This window comes from Phocoena sinus, chromosome 19, assembly GCF_008692025.1.
Source record: "Phocoena sinus isolate mPhoSin1 chromosome 19, mPhoSin1.pri, whole genome shotgun sequence".
Taxonomy (NCBI): domain Eukaryota; kingdom Metazoa; phylum Chordata; class Mammalia; order Artiodactyla; family Phocoenidae; genus Phocoena; species Phocoena sinus.
In genome coordinates this window covers 44,970,670-44,987,382 of record NC_045781.1, presented here as the reverse complement: position 1 = coordinate 44,987,382, position 16,713 = coordinate 44,970,670, and the positions used below count along the sequence as shown (strand labels likewise).

The 16,713-nt window shown below is 41.2% G+C and overlaps 1 pseudogene; it reads right to left on the bottom strand.

Moving 5' to 3' along the window:
* Nucleotides 1-7,951: 7,951 nt before the first annotated feature.
* LOC116743413 overlaps nucleotides 7,952-16,713 on the bottom strand; it is a 77,131-nt pseudogene continuing 68,369 nt past the window's right edge.

Sequence of the window (16,713 nt, the reverse complement as noted above, 5' to 3'; positions counted from 1 at the left end):
AGCTAGTGGGAAGCAGCCGCATAGCACAGGGAGATCAGCTCGGGGCTTTGTGACCACCTAGAGGGGTGGGATAGGGAGGGTGGGAGGGAGGGAGATGCAAGAGGGAAGAGATATGGGGACATAGGTATATGTATAACTGATTCACTTTGTTATAAAGCAGAAACTAACACACCATTGTAAAGCAATTATACTCCAATAAAGATATTCAAAAAAAAAATAGATCATCTACAAGGACCTACTGTATAGCACAGGGACTCTATTTACTACTCTGTAATAATCTATACAGGAAAAGAATCTGAAAAAGAATGGATATATGTATATGTATAACTGAATCACTTTGCTCTACACCTGAAGCTAACACAACATTGTAGATCAACTCTACTCCAATATAAAATAAAAATTAGATTAAAAATTTTAAAAAGTAAGCTGCAGAAGAAAATATCAAGTATACTATTTATATACATTAAAAACATGTAAAATAATGTTATGATGTTTATGGAAATAACCATATATAACAAGTTTTAAAGCATCTATGAGCATGAATAACAACAAATTCATATGGTAACTACCTCTGGAACCACACAGAAGTAAATGCAATTCAAAAGATGTATACAGGGGACTTCAAGTCCATCTGTAATGCTTTAGTTCTAAAAAACACATGGAACAGCCATGAAAAAATGGTCAGATACGATAAAGCTGAGGGGAGGTACATGGGTGTTTGTTATTCTCTTAATTTTTCTACACTTGAAGTATTTTAAAGAACTTTAAAAAAATTTCAATAGTTCCACTAGGAGAATAAAACCAGGAGAAATATCTTTTAAAAAATTGAGAAAAGAGAGGGACCTCCCTGGCAGTCCAGGGGTTAAAACTTCATTTTCCAATTCAGGGGGTGCAGGTTCAATCCCTGGTCAGGGAGCTAAAATCCCACATGCCTTGAGGCCAAAAAAAACCAAAAAACATAAAACAGAAGCAATATTGTAACAAATTCCATAAAGATTTTAAAAATGGTCCACATCAAAAAAATCTTTAACAGAAATTGATAAAAGAGCAAAGAAAGCAAAAGGGACAAAATAAGACACAAGTAATCATTAAAAACTAAAAGCATTCAAGATGTCAGACCAAAATTTATCACAATAAATGTAAGTTGGTTAAAATATTCTTAAATGCATCAATACAGGAAATGTATGAAACATACTCTGCCTAGATAATTGGGCTACTTTCCATAAATCCAAGGGTAAATAAGCCTGTGAATAAGGAGATTGCCTTTACCTAGACATCCCTCACAAACCAGAGAGCTTCTGTTTCTAATTACCTGGAGAGCCCTTGTTCTTTTCACTGAGGACAAGACCCCATATACTCATGAAGTACACTATCCTAAACAGAAATTTCTGAATTACTAATGCAACAAATTAAAATATTAGTGAGCTCTCACTGATCATTTTCCTCTATTCTGTATACAATATGTGCTTTCCTGATATTTCTTGCCAAAGCCCAGGAATCATTAAAGACTTTGGGGAACGATAACTTCTGTGCTACATGTGGTGTACCAAACTGCTGGGTTTGGACGCTCCAAAACAACTGGACACTTCCACAGCCTTGGTTAAAGCCTCAGCTTTCAGTGACAGAACCCAGGGGGCTGTTCTGTCTCTCAGAGCCAGGAGGTTTCCTCATTCTAAAACTCTGCACGGCCTCCTTGCCTCTTTCCCTCTCGTGCAGGGCAGTGCCATCTGCACACACTTCCCTCGAGCTCACCATCCCCAGGCTGCTCTCTTTCCAGCTCAGGCTGCAGTAGTGGAGCTTGCAGCTGTGTGGCCTCCGACAGCGGGGTTGGGGTGGGGGAAGCCAGCGCAGGTCCGAGGCAGAGACCCAGAGGTGGGAACCGCTGCACGGGGAGACCCTCCACCAGGAGCTTTGAGGCCGGCGCCCTCCCTGGTGTCTTTCTTGGAGCTTGGACAACCTCAAGCACTACCCGGCTCAAGGGATGCGGAATGAATCATACGCATGAGAAAATCAAGGTTCAGGGAGTTTTAATAAGGCCACAGTAATCATATACTGGGATCAGGAGAGGAGAGAAATGAACAATTTCAAACACTTGAAGGCTTCCCTCGGCCCTGAATATTAAATAGAACACCTGAATGTCAGCTACATTTTTTTCACAGCACAACGGTGACATCTAGTGTTAACTGGGTAAATATCAGCCTTGCAACTGACCTGAAATTCAGAGTCTTGGTGTCTCCTTCCGCCTCAGGATTCTCTCCTTGGCTTCCTGCAGGACCAAGAAATTTGTTTTTGTTTTTTTCCAATTTCTAACTTGCCTTTTAATTTTCTTAACAATTGCTCTTTTATTTTTCACACCGTTGAAGTAAAAGTGATGTACAATAGACTGGATATTTAAATTTTTTAATTGAAATATATTTGACATAACATTGTGTAAACTTAAGGTGTACAACATGCTAATTTGATACATTTATATAGTATCTTATGATTGCCATTGTAGTGATTATTTGCACCTCTTCCACATTACATAATTATCCTTTCTTTTAGTGGCTGGAACAATTAAGTTCTAGTCTTTTAGCAAGTTTGATGATTATAATACTGTTGTCTATATTCACTACACTGGGACTACTCTAGGACTTATTTACTACTTGTTGCAAATTTGTAGCCTTAAACATCTGTCCTATCCTCCCACCCAAATTGGACATTTTTAGGGTGTACAACGTGCTGAATTTGACCAGCAGAGAACAAAACAGACAAAAATTCCTGTCCTCATAGGCTTGCATTCTTTTTAAAAAGTATTTATTTATTTCTAACTTTGGCTGTGTTGGGTCTAAGTTGCGGTACAGGGGATCTTTCATTGCAGCATGTGGGCTTCTCTCTAGTTGTGGTGTGCAGGTTTTCTCTCTCTACTTGTGGCGTGCAGGCTCCAGAGCACGTGAGCTCTGTAGTTACAGCATGTGGGCTCTCTGGTTGTAGCGTGCAGACTCAGTTGCCCCTCAGCATGTGGGATCTTAGTTCCCCGACCAGGGATTGAACCCACGTACCCTGCATTGGAAAGCGGATTCTTAACCACTGGACCAGCAGGGAAGTCCTGGCTTGCATTCTTTTTTTTCCGGCTTGCATTCTTAATGGCCAGAATTATGCCACATGGCTACTCCCAACAGCAGAGGAATTTGGAAGGCAAGTTTTTAGCTTTTTGGCTTCCACAATAGAAAGAAAGTGGAAAGGGTGTTTTGTAAACCAACTTACAGTTCCTGCCACAATGGGACTGAGGAGCATGCTTGAAATGTGTAAACGCTTATGTACACCAGTTAGGTTTAAAACATGTTTCAAAAGTATTGACATACCTACTCCTTCAGCCAGCCCCATTCATTATTATTATTACTACAGTTAGTATTAACTTAGATGTCTTATTTGATGACATGTAAATAGATCCCCTAGCACAAGACCCTGGCCCACAGGGGACCTCCATTCAATGGTAGATACTATCTTGGCACCAATAACGTACCCCCAATGGCCCTCGAGTGTTGTTTAGACCTTTCATTACCTCAGGTCCCTTTCATTAGCTCACTGTAAAGATTCCTTGTTAAGTTACATGCTCAGCTGGCTTTGCTAACCTCTCATGATGTTCACAGCCTCTTTGTTTTCTAAAGTCCCCTTTATAGAAAGAAACAGATGTTTACTAGATAGGATGAATGGAACTGCTCATCTGGCTCAGAATATACTCATTTTTACTGAATCAATATTAAATCACAGTTTATAAAAACCCACTCCAAAACTCCTGGGACTCTCCACCAGGATACGCTTCACAAAGTAAGTTCCATCAGATCACAGCTCTTAAACTGGAATGCACATTGGAATCACCTGGGAAGATTTTTTTAAACTGTGATGCCTGGGTCTTGCCCCCAAAGCAGTGATTTTCAATTGGGTGATTTGCTCCTTCCACCAGGAAACACTTAGCAATGTCTTTTGGTTGTTACAACTGGGAGAGGGTGTGACTGGTATCTCGTGGGTAGAGCCGAGGGATGGTACTAAACATCCCACAATGCAGAGAAAGAGAAAGGCCTCCATAGTAAAGAATGTCTGGTCCCAAATGTCAATATGGCCAATGCTGAGAAACCTCATTACAGATTTGATTCTCTAGATATGTGTTCACCCTGCGTGTGGGAGTGTTTTTTTTCAATTAAAAAATTTTATTTTATATTGGAGCATAGTTGATTAACAATGTTGTGTTAGTTTCAGGTGTACAGCAAAGTGATTCAGTTTACATAACCATGTATCTATTCTTTTTCAGTCTTTTCCCATTGGCATGGGAGTTAAAACCTTCCCAGGTGATTCCATTATGCAGCTAAGTTTGAGGGGAAAAAGCTAGAAACCTGTTGCTAGAGAACATTTGCATATGTGGCTAAATTGCTTTCAACCCTGTGCCACTGAGTTTCAACTGGAAAATTTCCACATCTTCCCATTGGATCGTGAGTTGGGTTGGAGGTGGAAGGTGGTTGGAAGAAGGAAGAGTTGGTTGCTTTCGTAAGGAGGACCCCACAACATGCTAGAATGGACATCGCCACAAATATAAGTTTTGCGGCTTATTATTCACCTACTTATGAGTTGGCCTCGCTGGTATACATCAGAAGGATCATTAACTACAAACAGTCACGTCCTGGGAAATTGGCCACTAGGAGTCGTACATGGGGGAAGCAAGCTGGCTAATCATTGCCGCTGCTCTGGGAGGTGACAGCTTCTTTGGGGGGGAACTCCAGGAAGGGCCACTGCAGTTGCACAACTTCAGGGGTACTGTTCACATAGAACACAACACGAATGGTGCTTCCTGGCTCCGTAGCCCCCAAAGTAAATTTTTACATGCACCAGATTGCCTAGACTTTTAAGCTAAACCATTTTAAATATTTTTGCCAAATGAAAATAGCTCTATATATTCTATTTTTTTTAGGTTTTTTTTATGTGGACCATTTTTAACATCTTTACTGAATTTGTTACAATATTGCTTCTGTTCTATGTTTTGGTTTTTTGGCCAGGAAGCATGTGGGATCTTAGCTCCCTGACCAGGGATCAAACCTGCACTCCCTGCATTGGAAGGCAAAGTCTTAACCGCTGGACCGCCAGGGAAGTCCCTATTCTGATACTTATACTGTCTCAGATAATACTAAGGAGAATATATTTTATATTATATATATGATATTTGCATGTGTATATGTGTATATATATAAAATATAAACAATTTTTAAAAAAATATTTATTTATTTATTTATTTGGTTGCACCGGGTCTTAGTTGTGGGAGGCAGGCTCCTTAGTTGCGGCGTGCATGTTGGACCTACTTCCCTGATCAGGGATCAAACCTGGACCCCCTGCATTGGGAGCACGGAGTCTTAATATAAACAATTTTTAAACACAAATGGTATTATATTATACATACCAACTGCAACTTGCTTTTTTTTTTTTGGCCATGCTATGCAGCTTGCGGGATCTTAGTTCCCCAACGAGGGACTGAATCCGGGCTACGGCAGTGAAAGCTCAGTCTTAACCACTGGACCGGCAGGGAATTCCCTGCAACTTTCTTTTTCATTTAACTCTCTATATTGCCCACCCCACAGGTTCAGACATGTAGCTATGTTATTCCATCTAACAACTACAGAGTATTATATTGTGTGGAACTGATGACCTTAAAGAGTAGTTGCTTATTAAATAAGGGTGGACTGAACACAAGAATTCCTGGAATCCTATAACATGACACTAAAAGTACAAGGATAAGGATTTACAAGGACAAGAGAATGAGAAAGGAGATGAAAACCGATGAGAGATGTCAACACAGTGTGAGCAGATGGAAAGAGGGAAAGAAGTGGTAACCAGAGAAAACCAGAAGCCTTGCATGTGACAAGAGTGGGGAGGAGGGTGGCTAGGAAACGTGGATAATACCACAAAGCAAACTGATTCACCCAGCAAAAAGGCTCAGGAATCAGGCGTCAGACACTTTGCACAGCAGACACAAGACACAGGGAAGAGGAAAGAGGGAAGAGGTATAGGGACAACTGGACCTATAGATCCCATCCCCATGTATACAGCCCAGAGATTTCTGCCCCAAACCCTGTAACACAGGAGGTTTATTCTCTGGGGGAAAAAAAAAATTACAGAGGGCCAGATTGAAGCAGTGGATTTAGAACAAGGGGATGAATGAAAGTCTGCAAACTGTACAGAGAAACATCACAATGCCTCAACTTCTCCTCCCCCACCCCCACCCCCAGATCTATTCTCCCACCTGGCTCTCAAACTCTATCAACCTGGCTTCGTACCGTCTGCACAGGAGCTTGGAAGGGCCTTCTTTAGAGGCAAGGAATAAAGGGAATAACACCCAATAAACCTACAGACATCTGTGGTAAGGGTCTATCGACAAAAAATTCAACAGTCTCTCGAGTTCTTCTTTACTACAAAGTGTTGGATGTGATTCTAAGGTCCCAAGCATGGCCATGCCTATGTGTAGGTCGAAGGTAACAGAAATATAACGGAAGTAGAGGGAATGCTCTAGAAATAATGATCAAGGATATAGGGGATATTTTATGTTGAAGCTGGGGATCTTAGGAACACAGTGGTGGGGGCAATGAAGAGCTGTTAGAGGATGTCAGACTGAGATGCACAGGAAGGAGCGAGAATCCGGAGCAACAACCAGGATGTCTACCTCCTAATTCCCACCAAGGAGACAGTCATCATGGGTCAGAGTGGTGTCGCCAGTGCACTTTCCCATTCAGAAAACGTCCTGTGTGTACCTACTATGAGCCAGGTTCTGGGTTAGGGAACATGTAAAGATATAGACTAAGATGCTGTTCTTGTCCTCAAAGAACTAACTATTGATCTATACAGGGGATATCGCCAATTGTACAGCTCCCTGCTGTCCTAGGGTAGACGTGGGGTCCTGAGACTCCCCTGTTGCTTTCACAGATCCCTGCCTAGGCACAACGCTGTGCAGATCCCTCCTCATTTCCTCACTCTCCTCCAGCCTCACACAAAAATGTCTTTCCCTTAGCATTCCCACTCAGTCTGTGAGAACCACAGTTCTGCACAGCTGAAGGTCTCTTTGGGCTGTCATGTCAAACTAACAAATTAGCATGGAAAAAGCTCACTATGTCCAAGGGGCTAGCTAACTGGCATTCAGATTCCATCATACAGGCTTAGAAGTTGAGCATTTATAATGATGTCTTCAAAATAGAAGAGGGCTAATAAAAAGAAAGGAAATTGAGTTATTTGTAGTGAGGTGGATAGACCTGGAGTCTATCATACAGAGTGAAGTAAGTCAGAAAGAGAAAAACAAATACCATATGGAACACATATATATGGAATCTAAAAAAAAAAAAAAAAAGGTTCTGAAGAACCTAGGGGCAGGACAGGAATAAAAACACAGACGTAGAGAATGGACGTGAGGATATGGGGAGGAGGAACGGTAAGGTGGGACGAAGTGAGAGAGTAACAGTGAAATATATACACTACCTAATGTAAAATAGCTAGCTAGTGGGAAGCGGCCACATAGCACAGGGAGATCAGCTCAGTGCCTTGCGACCACCTAGAGGGGTGGGATAGGAAGGGTGGGAGGGAGGGAGACACGAGAGGGAGGAGATATGGGAACATATGTATATGTATAACTGATAAACTTTGTTATAAAGCAGAAACTAACACACCATTGTAAAGCAATTATACTGCAATAAAGATGTTTAAAAAAGAAAAGGAAAGAAACACAGCAGTTTAGGCCTAGAGTCATGAGCCATACACTTTTTGTTTGTACACCTCCTAAGGTACTTTTGTGAATACTAGGTAGTTGCAGTTAACAAGCATATTAAAAGATGCTCAACATTGTTACTCGTTAGGAAAATGAAAATGAAAATCACATTGAGATACCACTTCACATCCACTAAGTTAACCATAACCTTTTTTCTTTTTTTTTTCTTTTCTCTTTTGGCAGTTCTATAACTTTATTGAACAATCAGCAGTTAGTTCTCATCCACACTAACTGTCTGTAGATTTTTGAAAGTGGTGACAGGTACGTAGGTAACCAATGTATAGAGCTTGTTTGGTGAATCTTCCATTATGTTTTCTGGACAACTGCACACGGATACAGTATGGGACATTCCTTATTCCTTTGGCCCAGACAGCTTTGTTGAGCCTGGTGTCAATGAGTACATCTGGAGTTCCCATCTCCTTCATGGCAAATTTCCAGATTTCTCTGAGTGCCCGAGGGGCACGCTTCTTGAAACCCACTCCACGATGCGCTTGTGAATGTTGATGGTGTATTCTCTGGTCACCACCTCGTGGATGGCAGACCGGACCTTCTTCTTCTTGCCACCCTTCATTGCGGGAGCCATCCTGCCCGGCCAGGGTTGGAGAGCCCATGACTTTCTTTAAATGGAAAATAACAAGAGTTGTCAAAGATGGGGAGAAATTGGAACCTTCATACATTGCTGGTAGAAATGTAAAATGTTGCAGTGGCTGTGGAAAAGTTCAGTAGTTCCTCAAAAAGTTAAACAAAATTATCAGCAACTTCACTCCTGGGTATAGAACCAAAAGAATTGAAAAGAGGTATTCAAACAAATACTTGTACACCTATGTTCATAATAGCAGCACTATTCATAATAGCCAAAAGGTAGAAACAACCCAAATGTCCATCAGCTGATGAGTGAATAAGCACAATGTGATATATCCATTCAGTGGAATATTATTCAACCATAAAAGGGACTGAAATACTGATACATGCTACAACTTGGACAAACAGCAAAAACATGTTAAGTGAAAGAAGCTAGACAAGGTTCCATACTGCATGATTCCATTTATATGAAACGTCCAGAGTAGTAAATCCATAGAAACAGAAAACAGATTAGTGGTTGCCAGGAGGAGCGATTGCTTAATGGGTGTAGTTTCCTTTTTTTTTTCTTTTAAAAGAAATTTATTTTATTTATTTATTTTTGGCTCCGTTGGGTCTTTGTTGCTGTGCGCGGGCTTTTCCCTAATTGTGGCGAGCAGGGGCTACTCTTCGTTGTGGTGATTGCCATGGCTTCTCTTGTTGCAGAGCACGGGCTCTAGAGCGCAGGCTCAGTAGTTGTGACGCACAGGCTTAGCTGCTCCATGGCACGTGGGGTCTTCCTGGACCAGGGCTCAAACCTGTATCCCCTGCCTTGGCAGGCAGATTCTTAACCACTGCGCCACCAGGGAAGTACCCTAGAGTTTCCTTTTGAGGTGATGAAAATGTCTTGGAAATACAGGTGATGGTTGTGCAACACTGTAAATGTACTAACTGCTACTGAATTATACAGTTTAACAAGGTTAATGGTTAATTTTATGTTTTGTGAATTTTACTCAATAAAAAAATAAATAAAAAAAAAAGACCTAAGTAGTCCCCCTACTCGTTTTTAGCTAATATTTAACATTTCTGAAGTTTAAAGAGTTGCAAAGGATGTAACTTCCGGTACATTATATAAGCCCGATGTGCTGCTGGCTGTGCTAAGAGGGCAGCTCTCCACTATATTATAAATAATGACAATTTAAAATAAAACTGTTAACATCATTCTTTTAAATATATCCATACAATCCTAATGCTCTAATTGATACCCCATCACCTATTTGTAAAAATACATGAATAAACTCTTCTTTAACTATCAGATATTTTATCTATTTTTCCAGAGTTACCACATTATCTTATTTAAAATGTGCAGTTTTCAACAACCAAACACCACTTATGAGATATACAAAGAAACCAGAATGTATGGCTCATACACACAGGAAAAAAGAGCTATCACTATTTTACATCACTCCTTTCTCTCCTTAAAATGATATTGCCATTACATTTCCCCACATATTTTTATCCTTGTGTAATTTTTTATGGTTTTTGTTTTTGTTTTAGTTTCCTGATACCAAAGGTCCCAAATATTAAAAACTTCTTCTGTATTGGGTTGTTATAATTGGTATTAGTATATATTTGATCAAAATGACATAAGTATTACAAATTTTGATAAATAATACAAACAGTTATTAAACACAAAGAAATTTGCCGAAAATACACATCTCTTAATAGCATGGATGGGGCTTTTTTTTTTTCTGTTTATTCTTCAATTCATGGATAAATATTACCTCTTGCCAAAATGAAAAAGTTCAGCATAAACCTTTATTTCTTGATTTTGCTTCTACACATTCAAGTACTGTTCACATAAACAAGTTGATGGGAATAGAGAGTTTTGTTATAGCAATGTCACTCAATCAATCCTTTGAAGGTATATGCCAAAACCCACCCAATGGTCAATCATCAAAAGATTAGTGTCAGTGATCTATCTGCTGACAGCTAGATTAGGTATTTCTTCAGTGAGTTTATTTTTTAGATTCATTTATTCATTTATCTTTTAGTTTTTGTTATTGAAGAGTTCAAGTCCATACAAATTTAGAAGAGTAATGAAATGAATCTCTACGTGACCACCATCAAGCTTTCAACAGCTTTACCAACCTATGGCCAATCCTGTTTGATCTCTATCCGCCCCCACTATCTGCTCTCCATCCCCCACCCTTCACCACTGCTGGATTATTTTGAAGCAAATGCCAAGTATCATGCCACTTCTTCTGTAAATACCTCTATATATAGCTCTAAAATATAAGGACTCTTTTTAAAACAAACCAGTACACCTAAAAAATGTAAGTCATCCAGTATTCAGGCAACATTCAGATCTCCCCTGGTTGTCTCATACATGCTTTTTGTTTTGTTTTGGTTTGGATTTTAGTGTTGGTTTTTCAATTCAAGGTCCTAACAATGCCCACAAATTGCTTTTGGCTAATATTTCTCTTGTCTCTTAGTGATAGATTCTTCCTCCTGTTTTTCTTTCCTCTTGTAATTGGTTTGTTGAAAAACTGGGTCATTTTACTTGTGGGGTTTTCCACATTCTGGATTTTGCTGATTACTTCTCCCTGGCCTCTGTATTTCCTGAAAATTGATATTTAGGCCTGGTCAGATTCAGAGTTGATACTTTGGCAAGAATCTTCCATAGGTGGACCAGTGGTTAAGATCCGCCTGCCAATGCAGGGGACACAGGTTCGATCTCTGGTCTGGGAAGATCCCACATGCCATGGGGCAACTAAGCCTGTGCACCACAACTACTGAGCTCACGAGCCACAACCACTGAAGCCCACATGCCTAGAGCCCGTGCTCTGCAACAAGAGAGAAGGCACTGCAATGAGACACCCACACACAGCAACGAAGAGCAGCCCCCTCTCGCCACAACTAGAGAAAGCCCGCATGCAGCAACAAAGAGCCAGCACAGCCAAGAAAACCCCCCAAAAACCATATACTTTGAAAATGTCATCTTTAGCTGCTAAATAAAACTTAAAAAAAAAAAAAGAATCCTTCATAGGTGGTGTGTGTGTGCTTCCTGTTTCATTGGAGGTACATAACGTCTGAGTATCTCTTTTTTCTGATTGTATTAAACTGTGGGTTCAATGTATCCACTCATTATCAAGGTCCCCATTAGCTTTTCATCTAATGGTTTTAGCAATCATTAATGATCATTTCTTAGATCCATCATTTCATTATAAGTTCCTCTTTCATTATTTTTGTTTGTTTTGTGTTTTTTATTTTCCTTTTTCATTTTTGACAAAAATAAATCATTGGAAACTTGCAAAATAATTTGTTGCCTTCTTATTGGAGTCATTCACTTTCTTAATTTCTGTAAACTAGTATACTTTTAAAAATTTCAAGAATTATATTACATAATTATTAATGTTGAGTATTATGTAATTACAATGAATTATATCTGTTACTCTTTCACTTAAGATATACCTTGTTTAATCTGATAAACTCAGAAGATATTGGGAAAATCAAAATATTAATTCCAATGCATCACAGCTGATTCAATATTTTTCCAATAAAAATAATTTTATCTCATCCCACATTTTAAATACATTTTTGTCAAAAATCTTAGAGGGCTTCCCTGGTGGCGCAGTGGTTAAGAATCTTCCTGCCAATGCAGGGGACACGGGTTTGAGCCCTGGTCCGGGAAGATTCCACATGCTACGGAGCAACTAAGCCCGTGCGCCACAACTACTGAGCCTGCGCTCTAGAGCCCGCGAACCACAACTATTGAAGCCCGTGCGCCTAGAGCCCGTGCTCCGCAACAAGAGAAGCCACCGCAGTGAGAAGCCCGTGCACTGCAATGAAGAGTAGCCCCCCGCTCGCCGCAACTAGAGAAAGCCCATGCGCAGCAACGATAGACCCAACACAGGCTAAAATAAATAAATAAATTTATTATTTTTTAAAGAGAAAAAAGAAAGAAAGAATTACACTTCAGGAGAGTTTTGGGTTTTTTGTTTGTTTTTCTCTTTGCTTCCTTTGAAGCAAAGTTTTCATTTATACAGATATACAAGGTAGTACAAAAGAGGCTTCCCTTCTACCCTTTTCCTCCTCCACCCTGTTCCTTTCACCAGAGGTTATCAATGAGAATGAATTTAAAACATGAAATCTGTTGTAATCCTGTACATGCCTGGGGCAACATAAGAGAAACCATTTGAGGCTAATCTACAGCCCAGGAAGTGTTTGGGTATTGTAAAACCTTTGCTACGGAAGACTAAGTGTAGAAAGTTGGAAGCAGGGTCAACATAAAAAAGGCACAGAAGCAAAGAAGAGGATGAGGGACAAAGGAATGAAATAATGAGTCTGGGAGTGCTGAGTTATAACTACGAGTTATGTGTGAGCCCAAGGCAGGAACAGGAGTTTTCAGAAGTCCACAGAGCAGTTAAGATCAGAATAAATCCAGGTTACCAAGACCAGTCAATGTAGAACCTAGGCATGGAGTCAGGCCCCAAGACTGCCCCTCTTTTCCCAGACTGATTAATGATCTTGAGCCCCTACCCTCCAAAACTGCTTCACGGATAGAGAACCCCTACATTTTTGAGCTGAGAAGAAACTTAAAAACACTGTATACATACAAGAGTGGTTTGGAATGTACAGACTCCCCTGAAATGTCCTGGGAATCTCAGTAGTTCCTGGACTACGGTTTGAGAACTACTGATCTGATGTAATTTAGGATTACACTTTCCTGTAATGCCACTTATTAGCAATGTGACCTTCAGCAAGTTACTTGACCTGTCTAGACCTCAGCTTCCTTAGCTGTGAAGTTGGACTAATAACAGACTTGTGTGGATTCCTATAAATGTGTGTCCTCACAGTCATTTAAAATACAGAAGTGAGGGGCTTCCCTAGTGGTGCAGTAGTTGAGAGTCCACCTGCTGATGCAGGGGACACGGGTTCGTGACCCGGTCTGGGAAGATCCCACATGCCGCAGAGCGGCTGGGCCCATGAGCCATGGCCGCTGAGCCTGTGCGCCCGGAGCCTGTGCTCCGCAACAGGAGAGGCCACAACAGTGAGTGGCCCGCGTACCACAAAAGCAAAAAACAAACAAAAAAAAAACAGAAGTGAGGTGATACTGATAAATGTGTAATATAGTGTTTGGCCCATAGTAATCACTCAAATGATGACTCTTCTACTACTGTTGTTAATATTTGTTATGACAACATGCCAAGCATTGTGCCAGGCACCAAGGATCATATCAAAGTGAGTAAAATAGCCTGAGTCACTTAAGAGTAGGGGAGATAAAATAAATGCATAACTATAAGAACAAAAGATTATGACAAGAATGATAGAAGAGAGAGCGGTCACACTCATTCTCAACAATATTAATGAATTGCTTCCTGTGTTTCAGGAGCAACACGCAGTAGGGGGCCAATATAGTGGAGAGGAAGGGTGGCAGGAGGTAAGGGGGGATATATGGAGAGATGGGGGTGGGCCATGGACACATTGTGTAGGCCTTGGTAGGCCAATGTGATTTGGGATATAAGGAGATGTTTTATGAGGAAGTACCATTTGAGTTAGAATTTTGAGAAGAGGTAGGATTTGGGAATAGAGTTGACATACACATTCTTTTATTTACTCATCCAACAAACATTTGATTTTTCTGCTAAGTCTGCTCCACGTTGTACAAACGAAGGATCCCTACTTTCAAAGAAGATATCTTGCATTTAACTGTTTTTATAACAAATATAGGATCACTTGAAAAAAAAAACTGGAACATACAGCAAAAATGAGCAAAAATGACAAAATAAGACCCACTCATAATCTCCCTAATCCACAGAACACCACTTCAGGACCAGGATTAAGGTGAGGTGAATTTTGCCTCAGGTGCAAAATTTCAGGGGAGGGGAAAGCGCTAAAAAAAATCAGTAATATTTTAATTTTTAAAAAAATCAAAATTATCGCAAAAAATCCAGGATGACACAATACCTAAGGTATTTTTTGTTTGTTTGTTTGTTTGCTGTACACGGGCCTCTCACTGTTGTGGCCTCTCCCATTGCCGGGCACAGGCTCCGGAAGCGCCAGCTTAGCGGCCATGGCTCACGGGCCCAGCCGCTCCGTGGCATGTGGGATCTTCCCGGACCGGGGCACGAACTCGTGTCCCCTGCATCGGCAGGCGGACTCTCAACCACTGCGCCACCAGGGAAGCCCAATTTGCTTTTTTTTTTTTTGGCCATGCCATGCAGCTTGCGGGATCTTAGTTCCCCAACGAGGGACTGAATCCGGGCTACGGCAGTGAAAGCTCAGTCTTAACCACTGGACCGGCAGGGAATTCCCTGCAACTTTCTTTTTCATTTAACTCTATATTGCCCACTCCACAGATTCAGACATGTAGCTATGTTATTCCATCTAACAACTACAGAGTATTACATTGTGTGGAACTGATGACCTTAAAGAGTAGTTGCTTATTAAATAAGAGTGGACTGAACACAAGAATTCCTGGAATCCTATAACATGACACTAAAAGTACAAGGATAAGGATTTACAAGGACAAGAGAATGAGAAAGGAGATGAAAACCGATGAGAGATGTCAACACAGTGTGAGCAGATGGAAAGAGGGAAAGAAGTGGTAACCAGAGAAAACCAGAAGCCTTGCATGTGACAAGAGTGGGGAGGAGGGTGGCTAGGAAACGTGGATAATACCACAAAGCAAACTGATTCACCCAGCAGAAAGGCTCAGGAATCAGGCGTCAGACACTTTGCACAGCAGACACAAGACACAGGGAAGAGGAAAGAGGGAAGAGGTATAGGGACAACTGGACCTATAGATCCCATCCCCATGTATACAGCCCAGGGATTTCTGCCCCCAAACCCTGTAACACAGGAGGTTTATTCTCTGGGGGAAAAAAAAAATTACAGAGGGCCAGATTGAAGCAGTGGATTTAGAACAAGGGGATGAATGAAAGTCTGCACACTGCACAGAGAAACATCACAATGCCTCAACTTCTCCTCCCCCACCCCCACCCCCAGATCTATTCTCCCACCTGGCTCTCAAACTCTATCAACCCGGCTTTATACCATCTGCACAGGAGCTTGGAAGGGCCTTCTTTAGAGGCAAGGAATAAAGGGAATAACACCCAATAAGCCTACAGACATCTGTGGTAAGGGTCTATCGACAAAAAATTCAACAGTCTCTCGAGTTCTTCTTTACTACAAAGTGTTGGATGTGATTCTAAGGTCCCAAGCATGGCCATGCCTATGTGTAGGTCGAAGGTAACAGAAATATAACGGAAGTAGAGGGAATGCTCTAGAAATAATGATCAAGGATATAGGGGATATTTTATGTTGAAGCTGGGGATCTTAGGAACACAGTGGTGGGGGCAATGAAGAGCTGTTAGAGGATGTCAGACTGAGATGGACAGGAAGGAGTGAGAATCCGGAGCAACAACCAGGATGTCTACCTCCTAATTCCCACCAAGGAGACAGTCATCATGGGTCAGAGTGGTGTCGCCAGTGCACTTTCCCATTTAGAAAACGTCCTGTGTGTACCTACTATGAGCCAGGTTCTGGGTTAGGGAACATGTAAAGATATAGACTAAGATGCTGTTCTTGTCCTCAAAGAACTAACTATTGATCTATACAGGGGATATCGCCAATTGTACAGCTCCCTGCTGTCCTAGGGTAGACGTGGGGTCCTGAGACTCCCCTGTTGCTTTCACAGATCCCTGCCTAGGCACAACGCTGTGCAGATCCCTCCTCATTTCCTCACTCTCCTCCAGCCTCACACAAAAATGTCTTTCCCTTAGCATTCCCACTCAGTCTGTGAGAACCACAGTTCTGCACAGCTGAAGGTCTCTTCGGGCTGTCATGTCAAACTAACAAATTAGCATGGAAAAAGCTCACTATGTCCAAGGGGCTAGCTAACTGGCATTCAGATTCCATCATACAGGCTTAGAAGTTGAGCATTTATAATGATGTCTTCAAAATAGAAGAGGGCTAATAAAAAGAAAGGAAATTGAGTTATTTGTAGTGAGGTGGATAGACCTGGAGTCTATCATACAGAGTGAAGTAAGTCAGAAAGAGAAAAACAAATACCATATGGAATACATATATATGGAATCTAAAAAAAAAAAAAAGGTTCTGAAGAACCTAGGGGCAGGACAGGAATAAAAACACAGACGTAGAGAATGGACGTGAGGATATGGGGAGGAGGAACGGTAAGGTGGGACGAAGTGAGAGAGTAACAGTGAAATATATACACTACCTAATGTAAAATAGCTAGCTAGTGGGAAGCGGCCACATAGCACAGGGAGATCAGCTCAGTGCCTTGCGACCACCTAGAGGGGTGGGATAGGAAGGGTGGGAGGGAGGGAGACACGAGAGGGAGGAGATATGGG